This window comes from Meleagris gallopavo, chromosome 1 (assembly GCF_905368555.1).
Source record: "Meleagris gallopavo chromosome 1, MGAL_WU_HG_1.1, whole genome shotgun sequence".
NCBI lineage: Eukaryota > Metazoa > Chordata > Aves > Galliformes > Phasianidae > Meleagris > Meleagris gallopavo.
The window spans coordinates 93,861,883-93,877,540 of record NC_139404.1 but is presented as its reverse complement, the minus strand read 5'-3'; the positions used below and the strand labels follow the sequence as shown (position 1 = coordinate 93,877,540).

Below are 15,658 nucleotides of genomic sequence, written 5' to 3'. Positions count from 1 at the left end.
TCTACTTTGGTGCAGTTTGAAGCTTTTGCCTTGTATTCTTTCACTTGTCAGCTGAGAATAGAGACCCATATCCTCCTCACCACAAAGTCCCTAGAGGTAGTTAATGGCAGATTAACTAATGCAATACACATTAATTATAATGGCAGATGATCTGAGTCAGTTTGAACAAAATTACACATAAATATACAAACATGTACAGAAGTGTTTTTGCCCTTTCAATACCCAAGTTGATTAAAAGTTGTACTTTTTTTGGAGGAAAAGAACATTCTTGGTAAACATAAGACTTGTCAAACCTTAAAATCTCCTAAATTTGATCTCACTTATGTGTCCTTCCCCCAGGCAATGTTTACTTTCAGTTTCTGCTGTGCAGCTCTGACATCTATTGAGCCGGGCAAAAAGTCATTAAACTAAAAGATACATGGCTTCTAATGATGGTCCTGCAATAGTCTTACTGTAAAACACATTAGGCCTCCATGTCTAGCTCCAGCTCTATTCTTTTGGACACCTCAACATCTTCACCAAGTATATGATGGAGAAGAATGCACTGCTAAATAATTTTAGATTTGAGCAGGAGAATGCACTCAGACCAAGAAATAAGGTGCTATTCCCACAGTCATATCTTTTCAAAGGAGAAATCAAAATTTTTTTTGACAAAAATGAGAATTCCGCAGAAACTATTATAACAAGGTGATTGTGGTTTCTTACAACAGCATTCTAAGTGAATTATTTTTGAGTGACAAAAATGTAATTAAAGTCCAGAAGTCGTCTACTTTATCTGAAATCTTGATAGAAATATAAATTTAAGGACATTTTACAGGCTCTCTTTTATTTCACATAGTGTTTATCTCAAAGGGTGTTCATTACAGCAGTGCTTCCTGTTCTCGCCCCAGGTCCCTGAGGAACTCATCAGTAGTCCTTCAGGGATCAATAGGAAACTTTTGCTTGACCATGAAACTGAGATACAAATTATAAACTGGGGTCCTTGCAGGACAGTGGAGGTCATTTCTGGGGAGGTTTGAACTGGAAAGAAGGAAATCAATATGTAGTTTTAAAAATAATTCTGTTCAGAGAAGAAAAATAGCAGTCATACAATGGAGAATTTTATAATTGTTTACTTCTGCAGTACATCCAAGGGCAAGGAATATATTTTTTTCCCAATTGAAACTACATAGGTTGCTCATTTCTGTGGAAATACAGAGAGTACAATAACACTATTTGATAAAGCAAATTCTCAGCTACAAAACACTACTTTTCAACACAGTCACACTAACTAGTTATGCATTTTCACCAGTGATTAACAAGAGCCTGCATGATGCGCTCATAACTATCTGAACCAGTGGAGGTGACTCACTGTCACTATCACCACTGCTGAAACGCACCTCCCACTGCCTCGCTGTACATCCACTGTTTGGTCTCCGTAAACGTTCAGCAAGTGTTGATGAATATCAATGGGTGCCTTCTTTTTCTACCCAGAGAAATTTAGTAACATATTTTTTCTTTATATGCACCTTAATGTCAGATATAATTCTGTCAGACTGCCCCTCTGCTGCCATCTATCACATGGCAACAACATATAATGGTATATTGGTGGAAAAGGTGCAATTTCTGCCATAGCACCAAAAACTATCTGCCACTGTGGACCACCATAATAAAATAGAAGTCATTACTTTTGGAAAAGTCTTTATAATACTTATAATTGCTATACTGATTTATAATATATTTTAGAAACAATATACTTTTTAAGAGAAAAAGAAGCATCTAACAAACATGGAAAAGAAATTCTAAAAGACATGTAATTACAAGTTCTGGTTTCAAACACTGCTCCTTCTAATGAGTTCTCATATAACTACTTTTCTTCATTGAACAGTGGAATGCTTCACAAGCTTACACTAAACTGTTAGTTTTCAGCTGTGAGAAAAGTGTGTCCTACAACAAGACTGCAGCAATTAACACCAGATTTTCACAAACGAACCACCTCTCACTTGGTTGTGCAAGTTTTGACAAGTGTTTAATATTTCACAGCTCTCATTTTGGAAGATAAAGTCCTTTCCATTTCCAGTTCCCTGAAATTTAAAAATTCACTGCTAGATGCTAATCAGCCCCAAAGCTCTTTTGAAAATCTGCCCAGATCATTGCTCAAATCACAGTAGTATACCTATAATCTGTTACACAGACATTCACAGGCAGAGCATTTATTAAAAAAACAATTTACTTTAGAGATCTTTGCAGAGAGTAGTGCTTGCAGTGGAGAGGGAGATCAAATCTCTTAAACTGTGTGGTCAGTGGAAGCCTCTGTTATAATGATCCTTGCAATGATGCCTTCATTTAGGCTGGGCAAAGATCCCTGAACATTGTTTTGCTCAACTCCTATAATCCAGCTGGTCTATAGTCTTAATGTTACCAGACTAGCACATTCACAATCCATGGAAATTGGCTGTGTTAAACTGCATTAAAAACATCTCTAACACACAAAATTCCTACATGACCTTTTCTATATCTGCTGGAACTGTTTCTATTAAGATGTAAAATTTCATCAATTTTGCATCAGGAACCACGTGGGGAGATTTTCTAGAAAGATGATGCACATTCTCCACCATGGATGTTAATCATATTTAAGCACACAAAGTGGACCAGTGGATAGTATGAATAGTTTATTTTTTTTCCTCAGCTCTTCATTAAATTTAATTATTTGAAACACTTATCAAAGTATCATTTGAATAGAGCTATTGAGAAGCACCTGTGTTTGAGTGATACAGTACATGTTTTGTCAAAAAATTATGCAGTCAAGAATTCAGGGAAGCATATTTAGGCATGTATAAACTCCTCAACTTATGCACCACATCAGCCAGCTTCAAATCACCTCATCATGGAAATTACACTCATGCATTAATATTGTTTAGCAACAGCTATTATTACAGAATCATAGAATGGCTTGAGTTGGCAGAGACCTCAAGAATCATCAATTTCCAACTCCCCTGTCACAGGCAGGGTTGCTGGCCACTAGATCAAACACTAGACCAGGTTGCCCAAGGCCCCATCCAACCTGGCTTTGAACACCTCCAGGTCACCCACAACCTCTCTGGGCAGCCTGGTCCAGCACCTCATCATTCTCTCAGTAAAAAACTTCCCCTTGACATTTAATCTGAATCTCCCCTCCTTTAATTTAAAACCATTCCCCCCTGTCCTACCACTATCTACCTATGTAAAAAGTTGATTTCCTTCACGCTTATAAATTCCTTTTATTGGAATATTGGAAGCCTTCAATTAGGTCTCCCCACAGCCTTCTCTTTGCCAGGCTGAACAAGCCCTCCTCTGGATCCTCTCCAACAGATCCACATCTTTACTGTATTAGGGACCCCAGACTTGGATGCAGTACTCTAGCTGGCACCTCAGAGTAGAGGGGGACAATTGCCTCCCTTGTCCGTCTGGTCACGGAATACCATGATAGAGCAACTGTATGAGTTTTTAGATTGGATAATGCTTGCACTCAGTTGAAGAGGATAGGAGTAGACATTCTCTGTGAACACTGGAAAAAGTCATTCTTAAGGCTGAATTCAGTAAGCTTCGTGCCTCTGAACTGGGATGAATTTTCACAAGTAATTTATGCTAATCTAGTCGACGTCTCTAGAGAAAATAAAAACAAAAAAACTTTTGCCTAGGTATGTTTCTGTCCTTTCTACTTTGGTCACCACCACCCCTGAGTGCATACAGGTTGTGGACAGGACTGAGTATAAATACTCATCTAACGGATCCAATTCTGCTTAAAAGTAATGGCCTATTGGGATTTTTGACATAACTACAAAAGAGGCATAAATATTATTTGTCTTTCAGATTACCAATTCTATTTTTCAGATACCAGAAAATGAGAAGGGAAATAGACAGGAGAGGTTTTCCTTAACATCAGCAATCAAACTGTAGAAATACACAGTTTCAGAATCAAATCATACTTTCAACTACTATGAAAGTTACATGTATATCATGGTTAACCTGGTTGTACAGTTAATTGCAAGGGAGAGACTGGAAAGGTTGGTTTGAGAGAGCTGCTGTAATCACAGATGTTTATTATCAGTCAGAGGGAATCTTCTGCATCTTCTGTGATAATTGCTTCTCTGTTTCTCTTGCTCTGGATTTGTTTATTTTGTTATTTTAAGACAAATGGAGCGACTGAGTCAGGTCAACCTTCCTGGTGGAAAGAAAGCATCAAGTGTCCTGCAGTTATTGGAAGAAAAGGGACACAGAAAGGAGCAAGAAGTCTGGAAATGGTTATGAAATTTAGAAAATGCTAGGAAAAGCAAGGTGTGAAAAGTCTAGCATTAGAAATAACTACTTGGTCTCTCACAGTGAGCTCAATAAGGTTTGTTACAATCCAATCCAGGAAGCCAGAAGTTGGCTAAAACCCAGTGTAGAAACCTGTCCTTCTACAAGGACGCTGAGACTGGAGAAAGAGTTGGTTATAAGATCTTTATAAGTTGGCTTGTCTGTTTTCTTTCTCTTTTAAAACTTGTATCAACAAGTCTCTAGTTGTTTGGTTTTTTAAGGAAAAAAAAAAAGTTTTTTTTTTTTTAACATAAATGTCTTTTTATCTTCCTTGGGAAGCTCACTATCCAGAAAAAAAAAAAAAAAAAAGAAGTCCTGACAGCTCTGCCTGCTGGTTCGAAACCTCATCAGATTTATCTCACCCTTATATTACAAGATACCTTAGCAGTTGTTAAGTGGTGACCTTCTGTCCATGAAAAACCTGTCAGGCAATATATGGTATAAGGAAGAACAAATCTAAAAACAAAACTGAAGAAAAAGATAAGGATAGAAGGAAATATGGACAAATGTAGCATAGAAGTGCAGCAGAAAACTGGAAGAAATTATAGTAGGAGTTTGGCTTCTCATGAAGCCAGGTGGAAATACAGTTTTTGGCTTTTTAAAATGACCTTTTGGAGAACCAGAATCTGTTTAGCAGCCTACTGCAATATGAAAGATATCAAAACCAGTTATCAGTTTAGTCTATAAGTTTCAAAAATATGACTTCCCTAGAGAGAATTTTTTTTGAAAGTGAACAATTTCGTCTGGGAACACCAAGATGGGAAAAAAATGTGGAAAAAACGTATGAAGCCTTTAAAACAAATCTGAAGCTCAATCCAACTCCTGTTCAATAGAAATTCCTTTGAAATCTTTAATCTGAACTTAAACAGTAATGGCCTCAGAAATCCAGGCCACTGAGTAAGATTATTAGAAGATTTTAACTGAGAATTATTAATAAATTACTCAAACAATTAATTACATAATAAAATAAGGCAGTATCAGAAAGAATAAAATGAAAACTGACCAAACCGATGGACAGAAAACAAAGCAGTGTCCTTAGTTAGTAAATATCAAAGCTTAAGGAGCATGAAAAAGGAAAACAGTTGAAGGTTAAAAAGACATATTTGCAAAGTTCTATTAAAATTAATTGATGTAAGATGGCAGAAAAGGTAACTCAAAATCCTGAAGATGACACAAAACCCTTAGCAGTATTTTGTGCTTGAACAAGGTCATTATATGTGAAATATAAGCATTTTGCAGAAGCCTGCATTCAGAGAACTGAAGCTACCTAAAGAGAAACAAAATATGAATCAAATACACGTTGAACAAAGAACTAAATTTTTTTATAGGAGCTGCTCAAGATAAGGCCACATTGAGAGGCTTTGTATATCACCTTGAATATGAAAGACGCTTTATGACTTACAATTTAGACACTGATACATAATTTAATATGATCTCTTGTATTTCATTAAATCATGTTGATAAGAAGACAGTTATATTGAACATGGAGAGATAAAACTCAGATTGCACAGTGGTAAAAACACTCCTATTGTGAATGAACATATGTTTGCTGTAAAACAAAATCTTAAAAAAGTGGTTTGTATTATTTCAGGAAAAAGTATATACCCCTGAGTAGAAAACACGGCAAGGTCCACAGGTCACTGAAAGAAATACTTTGGAAGCAAAATGGCAGCCAATGAAGATTTTAAAGTAGCCACAAATGCAGAAGTAGAGAAATGCTACCACAAAACCAAATGATGGAAAGACAAAAAGTAGAAATGATAAAAATAAAGTGATAAAGACAAAAGCAGAAAGAGGTGCTATGTGTGTGAATGCACTCAAAGGCATTTTAGATGAATGATAATAAGATTCCCTTATGTGGTGAATCTTCTCTTACAAAACAGTGAATAGGCACAGGTTAAAGGTTATTTCCTTTGTTATCCAAAAGATGAAGAATTTAAAAATACAGATATCTTGCATGCAGGATCATGCATAACGTATCGGAGTTGGCTGGGGTAAAAAACATACAACAGATGACAACTTGATTATTATGCATTTTAAAATGTTGTTAATTAATATGATTTTAGTGCATTTTAAGAACTCAGGTTTCAGTTACATATATTCTACAAATCTGTAGAAATCAAAGAATCATCTTATTTGGAAAAGACCTTCAAGAACATCTAATCCAACTGTCAGTCTGACCTACAAAGCCATATGACTAGACCACGTCTCTGCTTGCCACCAGTGTTAGTATGGCAAAGCTCAGAATTTGGCCCCATGTAATTGGCATCCTCAAGATGAGAGCACCTTCTTGGTATTGAGTAACTATTCAATAGAATGCTTAGAAGGAGACAGCCTGATTATACAATAGTTTATAATATATTTTTAGAAATGCTATGCCCACAAAAAGAGCAGGAAAAAAGTACTGTTGATAACCTGAGCTAGATTTTGCAGCCACAAGAGAATTCATACAATACATATTCAGAGCAGCTAAAGCGAAAATAACTGGAAAGACTACTTCTTGTCAAGTTGCACCTGACTTCCACACAAAAGAGAGAAACCTCTTTCAGCTCCTTCAGAGGAAGAAGATGGAAAAAGAAATGGGCATTTAGAACTGACTGCAGAAAACAGCCGGGAGAAAGCTTTAGCTCCTGAGGTAGTTTGTACGCTGCATTACAGGGTCACCTTACATACTGGCTGTGACATCTCGATGTGAGGCTCAGGATACCGGACCTAGCTGACTTTACTCTTTTATGTGTCACCCTGAAATGCAGACTCCCATGTGTCCAAGCTCATCCACTGAAGATCAGACAGTCTCACTGCCTCCCTCCAATGCCTGCTTCTTTCTGACTACTCTCCTGCCTTGTCTCAGGTGTAGAAGTTTGGCTTTCCCCAGGGAGGAAGATCTGCCAGAAAATATGTTGACTGAGTCTGTTTGTTTACTATCAAACCAGAGACCCAGCTGGGAAATCTCAGGCCTGCAGGACCCTACAGTTTAGCTAATCCGATCCATTCATTAAAAAGCCATCTTCTTAGTTTTGACTAATATTATATGATATGATTTTAGAATGATTTCCATATGTATTTGTCTTACTGCTTTTGGACTCAGACTGTATCACTGGAATATCTATAACAAGGTCTATATCTAGAGGGAAAAATATATAGTCCCCTGCCAAGAAGGAAGAAGGGTAAAGGGGAATAAAAGAAAACTAAAAATGCCAGGAAATACAAGTCTGTTGTCTGAAATGTCAATCACTGATTTTGATGGCTGAGATTTCTTAAAGAGTTCAGCACTGGCATAGTTCCTTTCTTCACTAAAATCTCCTCTCAGGGCATTTCATGAGTAAAATCTACCCTGGCACAAGAAAAGGTGAGTAGTAATAAGGAAGCAGCATGTATATTTTGGAGAAGTTGAGAATAAGCATACCAACACACAATTTATTAGAAATTGGTTTATCCGAAGGTAGTCACCTAAGCAACCTAATTATGCTGTGCCTGCAATCTGCTTCCACTGAATGTTCAATACTGACCATTTTATGCAATCACTGTAAACAGAGACATAGACAATACCTGGTGTCTGGATGTGTGCCATGTCTTTTTAAGATAGATGAGGTTTACTATTATTCTATGCAGGAGAATAAAAAATTATGAGTAACTCACATTCTCATTTACCACTTTGATCCTGTATACTTTCTTCCCAATGGCTATGTAGAGAATATAATTACAACCTGTCATATTATTTTTTTTTCAGCTACAAAAAATGCAATTTGGTTGAAGCAAAATGTTTTGTGAAAATGAATCAATTTCAATTACACATTTGCTAGGATTAATTCTTATGCAGAGAAGGCTTCAAGGGAGAGCTAGGAAAGGCAAGACTGTGGAAATAATCTGTCAGATCCAAAATAACAATTGTTCGAATGCAAATGGAGAAAAATAACAAAAACTCTTTTATTCCTAAAAAACAATAAAGAATCTAGTCCAGCCATCCCCTGGCTGGACTTCATGCTCAAATCTCAGTAATAGATTTTTCTGTGAAAACCCAGTCTCACAATCATTATAAAATAAATATAATGTAAAATTAAATAAACTTTAAACCTCCAGTATTTCATAAAATGGATTTGCTTTTCCACTTTAATAGTGCCTTACTTAGAGTTTTGGCCAGTTTTATGTCACCACAGAACCACATTTTAATGGTACTTCTCCCTGTATGCTAATTGGAAAGATGTAGCTCTCAGTAAACCTCCATCAGGTCGATCAACAAAAGAGAAAAGTATAATGCACAGTAACATTTCTGCTTGCAGTGACATTCCTAATATTTAGTTATTTGAAGAAATGACTGTTCAAAGAATAATGATGAACTTTGTAGATGAGCAAAGAAGTTCCTAAAGAAAGAAAGAAAAGGTAGAATGGTGAATAAATCAGGTGAGACAGAAATCTCCTCCAATGAGCTAGAATATATATATTCCTTTTTTAAGACACAGGGACCCAGTTCTGTATTGTTTCAGCTAGCTAGTAGCTGCTTTAACATCCACCAGGTCAGATAAAAATCTAATTAGCATCAGTCCACTGCTTGATATGACTGTGACTAAAGTCCTGTAGTCCAAAGTAGGAACCCCAACCTAGAAATGTCAATGTAGCTGATAACATCTATTAACACTTGCTCTGTACACATTTACAGTAAATTCCAGTTCTTACCACAGTTGTGAATTTAAAAGATAAATGAACCTAAATCAATGCTTTCTCTAACTCAATCCTCTCAATGTTTATCAGAAAAATACTATTTTGACTGACTTTGCTATATAAAGACACACACACTGAAAAAGCAGTACTGCATAATCCTACTAGCTAGTAGAACATTACTTACTGATAATGTAAAAGGATCTATGAAACATTCAAATATTTAATACAAAAAATTCTTCAATGATATGTTTTAAAAATAAAATAAATTTAGTAGTAAGAATAAATAATTCCAATTCTCTTTGAAAGTCAGTGCCAGGCAAATGTTTTGGTCTAATATGAGTGCTGGAAAGGATGGAGAGACAGAAAGAACCATCCATTTGAATATTTATTAAAATGTGGGAACAATTGATTTTGTCCTTCCACTGGTGACACTTCAACAAACTTTTGCATTTGACCTTCACTGTTAGCCCATATGAGCTATGAATTCACATAGCACATTTCATTATAAGATTGATCACATAGTAAAATCTTGGTTGCACACTGTAAATGACACAACATGTCATTTACATGTGTTATTCCTCATTGTGCCAGTTCAGTGTGCTATACTACAGACAGTACACATCCTGTTATTCACTCTTAGTTGAATGTTTGAATACATTCATGCACATACCCATATATATAAACACACACATATATATGTACATGTTCACACAGCTCCTCAAATAATACAAAAAAAGCATTGCTTTATTGTTCTCTCTCTTGATGGAGGAGCAGAGGAAACATTATCAAAAAGGCACACAAATAATCCTGAGAAGCACATCATATGCATACTTATGTGCCCCATTCCTGTGTCCCTGGGGATGCAAGTAAGCTCTTCAGCTCTCGTGCAGCAGTGGCACTCATTAGGTGGTGGCAGTACCTCAAGCCTTCCCACCACTGTTTCCGTGTAGCACTCCTCCTCACCCTGCTCATCACCAACCCTATTGCCTCTTTTTATCACTAAGCCCATAATACATGCCCATATATTGAAGGCAAGGCAGATGGCACATCTCATTTATTCAAGAGAATATCAAGCTGTTCCCCATGATCACTCCTTTTATATCAAGTTTATGAGTTTTAGCAAAATATATAAACTATGCAAGACAAATGTATATTCACCCTGTTTCCACCATGGGTGAAGATGTTTCATCCTTCTTTTCTGCAACATGTTGATGTTTCTGAGTGATTTTTCCTATTTCTGGATGCTGCTCTGTTCAGATGTGAAACAGTAATCATGAAGTGAAGCATGTGCTGTGTCCTGATTGAGAGAGTGGAAATGTTAGTAAAGCTTGCAGTTGTGCATGCATCTGGGGAATAAAAGAGGAGAGTTATGCATGAAATACAAATAAAGCATCATAATAGCTTCATCCTAAGTCAGACCTAATCAAAGGTCCATATGGTTTAGTATTCTGCCTCAAGATAGGCAAAAATAAGGTAGTCAACCCAAGAACAGAACAAGTGCACCACAATACCTACCCATGGCATGATTATGGATCGGGTTAGAAATCTATACTGTTTGTTTAGACCCAGATACCTGGTGACTTAATTTTATGTCTCCATGAGGATGCCTGGTCCTTTGGGACATTCAAGGTCAATCTGGACAGGGCTCTGAGCACTGTGATCTAGTCTCTGTTCATTGCAGGGGAATTGGTCTAGATGAACTTTAAATGTCCTTTCCCACTGAAATGATTCTATGATTCTATATTGCCACACTAAAGAAGGTGGCAAACAATTTCAGTCATCTCCCATCCATTCATCAGTCCACATGTTGCCATACTCTGGCATGCCCTCCACTGTATGTTTCCCAGAATGAAGGAAAGATACTTTTTCACGCCGTCTTTGGGAGTTCTATAAATAGCTGGGACTTTATACATGGCCTTTAATAGCAAATTCCAAATGAGCTTCAAACTTTCCAAAAGTGGGTCAAAGCTCCTCAATATTTTCTCGAATGGCTGCTTGGCTTTAGCCAAGATATATCATACAAACAAGTACAGTGACAAGAATTCACTGAATGCAAATTTTTCAGTATTCCAGAATGAAGAAAAGTCATTGGACAGCAGTTCAGTAGCACAGTCATTTTGTTGAAGAGAGAACTTACCTAAGTACATGCATTTGGTAAAATTAGAAAACTTAAAAAAGAAACAATAGAAATGTAATGTTAATTTTATAAATGGCATCTTGGCAAGTATTAGTAGAAATTGAACTCCAAGATGCAAAAACATCTGCTTGAGTCAACAATATGCCATTAAAAAAGACTGAAGAGCTCAAAATATTGCTATCAACTACCTGTTTTTCCTAGCATTATGCAAATAGTAAAAAAAAAAAAAAAATTAGGAAATAAAAGATGTTTAAACTCCCATCTTTATCTAATATCGGTGGAATTTAGGCATCTAAATATTTTTTACAGATTTGCCTACAAGTGCTTATATTAAGTATTTTTTAAACTTAAAGATCTAGATTAGTTTTCACAGCTTTGAGGCTCTTTTATCTGCTATTTAGAAATGCTCTCTCTTTTTCTAATATATAGAAAGAAAATAGAATTTTATGTCATATTTTGCTTTACCTTTCAGTTATAAAAAACTTTTTGTTTCAAAGACATTTTAAGTCATGGGGAGATCTAAAATGATTGGCAAAGATATCAACCTTTTCTCTGTCACTAGTGAGTGATATCAGGGCAGCAAAATAAGGAGAAAATTGCATGATAATTGAAATGAAATGCTCAACCAGAGCATTTTTAGAGGACACTGTTTTATTTCTGACTAAGAATTTGAAAGGAAAACATTACCTTTCTTGAACTTATAAATCAGAATATACTAGTGTATATAAAGTAAGTAAGCCATGCTATGAATTATCTTCTCTGTGAACAAATAGATAATCTCTTCAGAGACTTCCTTCCTTGCTAGCTCTAGTTCAGGTCACTAAAATAATGAGATTCAAAACCATATCGTCATGATGATGAGGTAATAGAAGATGAAACCAACATGGGTTGGTGTTTGCCTCCACCCAGACGCAAATGATCACAGGCACCTGGTCTTTCCATTTTCAACTTGCTCTAAGAAGGGTATAAACTGCAGTACAATAAGCTTTACTAGATGACTCCAGGTCATGAGGAATCAGGCTCATCAAGCTATAGTACTAAAAATCCTTGAAGAGTAGAGATTAAAATAATACAACATTCCAGGTAAATCATAAGTCTTCGTGGATAAAAAACATAATATTATATAGATGACTTATTAAGAAATATAGATATCTCATGACTGAGAAATGCTCAATACTTAGATAACAAATTGGTAAAAAAAAAAAAAAAAGTGTTTCAGAAAAGGAGACAGTGGCAGTTTCGGGCAGATGTAACTTTCCAGTTGTCAGTGGTTTATGGGCTGGTTCAGCCTGGTTCCATGACCAGCAGGGTAGAGGGATCAGCAGATCCATGCCTCTGGAAAGAGGAAACAGGGGAACACAAATAATGAAAAACAGTGGCAATGATCTGAAGAGAAACAAGCTAATTTACTAAATATGGTATCAGAATGTAAGATAACACACTATAATACAGTATAATTAGAATCAAAGCTAATAAATAAAATATAATGAGAGAAAAAGTGTCCAAAAGGTGGAAAGGCCTCACCATAATGCTGAGGTGAGATGTGCAGTCAGGTCGAGCAGCAGGGAGGAGAGCTGAAAAAGGGAAGGGAAGGTCAGGTGGTCTACAAAAGCTTATACTGCCTCTTTGAACACAGGGTCTTCTGGGGTATGTAGTTCTTCTCTTCCGGACAGGTGCCTGGAACTGGAGATTAACTCTTTAACTCCCAGTGCACTACGAGATGTTATGATGTGGAATACCGACAACTAAAAATCATAAAATAATATCACCAGTATTGAATTCTGCACAGGACAGAAAAAATAATCACTTAACCCCTATTTCTCAAAGCTTTGAGAGAATTTAAAAAAAAAAAAAGTCAACAATAATAGCAGTAAAATGGATAGAAACTACATTAATATAAACTGTAGCTTTGCATTAATGCTTTCTGCTCAAAGAGTAGTGGCTTCTAACATTATTTCTAAGCCTTGCAGAGGTTCTACACTGACCCAAGTGATGTAGTTCTTTGCTACTGTAACGCACCAAAATATTTTGTAGGAGATCCATATCCAAATTCTTCTCAGGCCCCTCTTCCGCTAAGTCTCATTTCTCATGAGATCACTCAGTTCATGAAGTATGATAAAGAATGGTATGGATTTCTGTCTGAGCTTCTCTTCAAACTGTGGGCTGTCAATCTCTAAAAGGAAGAGCCAGCAAGGGAGGGAGGAAGAGGGAAAGGGGGAAAAAGGCATGCACATTTGCACACATGAAGGAGATAGAAAGCATTACTGATGATGGATACATAAGACACTGCATTCTGAAATCAAATCCCCAAATTCACCCTCCCCCTTTTCATCTGTCTTTTATTTATGTACAGTTTGTCATATTCTATTTTCCCATCTGGTGGCAGTTATGTGTGTCTGATGAATCCTCCAAAAGTTTCAACTTTATATTCTTCTTTGGTTTCTTAGTGCATTTATGGATAACTTCTTGAAAGCTTTTCTCAAAAGCAGTCACTTGGGTAACATGCTTCTACTTTGCAGGTATTACTGCTACCCTGTGTGTTGCCTGCCTTGTTCTGAAGCCCATTTTTATAGCTTTGTGATTGCAACAATAGGTATACATTATATGAAATAATATTCACAAATGACCACATTGTTCAGTATACTGCATCCCATACGTTTACTTGTGGCAATAAATCCAATCACATTACTTCAGCTACAGCAGATTTATATCTGCTTCCTTTCAGTCAACGCATTAACTTTAAAATTTTGTTGTGAGTTTTTCATTACCTGTCTGAAACATCCCTTTCATACCTATCAAAACTGATCTCCATTTATACATACCCTCAGTCCCTACTTTCTAATAATAAATCTCAAATTCATCAGCCCGCTTGTCAGGTCTCTCATCTGTGGGTAGCAGAGCATTCGTCTGTCACGCCCCTGAGCTGTGGGATTCACTGAACTGGTCTCATCTCCAAGTCCCCTGAGCTCTTCTAATCCCTCTTTGATTCCCACTTATTAAAAATTACTTTTAATATTTGATCCACTACTGACACATGCTGTAGGCTTTACTGACAAGAAAATATTTCTATGTTCTTCACAGAAGATGCAGTGACACTTTCTAGACTAAAAATGCTTTTTTTTTTTTTTTTTTTTGCATTCCACATGAATTACAAATCTTGCCTTTCTCTGCCTCTCATTTCTGAAGTTAAACATCAGTTCATTTATTTAGGCTGTGGTCTCCAGATCCCAAATCTAAAACAAACAAACAAATGAACAAAGTGCTGTTGCTTTTAGTAACATACCAGGAACAAAATACTGAGTAGGCACATTGCCTAAGCTCTCCTAATTAGTAGTAAGGATGCTTTACAGAATATCTTCTAATGACATCCAAGTATTTTTCTGGCCTAATCAACTACTATACTCAAGGAAACTGAAGCAAAGGGGACATGTCAAAAACCACAAAAGACCTTTGGTGGAAGATCCCTGATGCTCCAGTGTCCAAACTCTTCTTTTTCAGGAGCACACAACTGTGTCTTTCCCAGCTATGTTCACTTTGTCTCAGTCTGCATTTTATCACATGTAGAAAGACTTTTTATTTCAGGAGCATTATGTGGGAATAGTAAAGTGAAGTATGTACAGCTCTGAAGCTTATTAGGACTGTAATTCCTGAAGGCAGATACACAGAATCCCAGTAACCTAAGCTTCATTTCACCCCTTCAGGGTATAATAAGTGATAGCTTCAAAACCCAGGACAAGCAAGAAAGTAAACACATCTATATTTTGGGTATTTGTCATTTGTTTTCTTTCCTTCCAGTATGTCTAATTCCACATATAAATTTGTATACATAATCACGCACACACCAATGGTGTAGAACTGATGCTGTATCGCTAAAAGTCCATTTTAGAATTGCTTGGGGAAGTCAGTAGGGCATTGTCTGACAGTTTCGGTAAACCCAGTGGGGATCAAGGACAAAAGAATATTTGTGGTAAGTGAACATAAGAAGGGGATTTATTTTCTGATCACAAGAAATGGCTGCACTTCTGATTACACCTATCCCCTGACCAGGTTTCATAGAAACCTTAGTAAAATGCAAGGATATCTTCCTGCTTTGCACACTCTACTGAACATCATGCACCAGGGCATTTTTGAGCTCTGGCTACACTGAGTGCTGGAAATTCTCTCCCTGGCCCATAGAAGGGCCATGACTGGTGGGAAGCATTGTCCTGTACTGCTTGTTGCTGCCTTAACAGCAGCACTGAACAGCTCCAGGCCAAGAAAGAACCCAGGCAGAACAAAGCACCAAATGGTGATGATTTCACATGTACATTTACATCCCCCATACACAGTTAAACAGTTTATCACAGCAGGCCAAATATATGCTACAGATTTGAGTTCCAAATCAGCCTTTCTGAGTTTTGTCTCAAGATTAATGTCAGGTTGCCAACTCGACTTATTGCGATATATTTTAACTCATAAATTATTGGTGTATTGAATTTGTTTTAGTACTCTGGAACTTCTTCATTGTTCTGAGGTTTATTTAAAATCAACATTAATGGTTCAGAG

At 36.7% G+C, this 15,658-nt stretch overlaps 1 long non-coding RNA gene across 2 annotated transcripts; it reads right to left on the bottom strand.

The window, feature by feature from the left end:
* Positions 1-1,012: 1,012 nt before the first annotated feature.
* On the bottom strand, positions 1,013-14,214 carry LOC146545522 (uncharacterized). Of its 2 annotated transcripts, XR_014887639.1 has the most exons (4): positions 13,133-14,214; positions 12,638-12,687; positions 10,135-12,448; positions 1,013-8,678 (listed from the first exon to the last, which is right to left on the bottom strand). It is a non-coding gene; the product is annotated as an uncharacterized LOC146545522 (long non-coding RNA). The 2 variants fall into 2 exon arrangements; XR_014887637.1 differs by having other exon boundaries at positions 12,638-14,214.
* Positions 14,215-15,658: the final 1,444 nt, after the last annotated feature.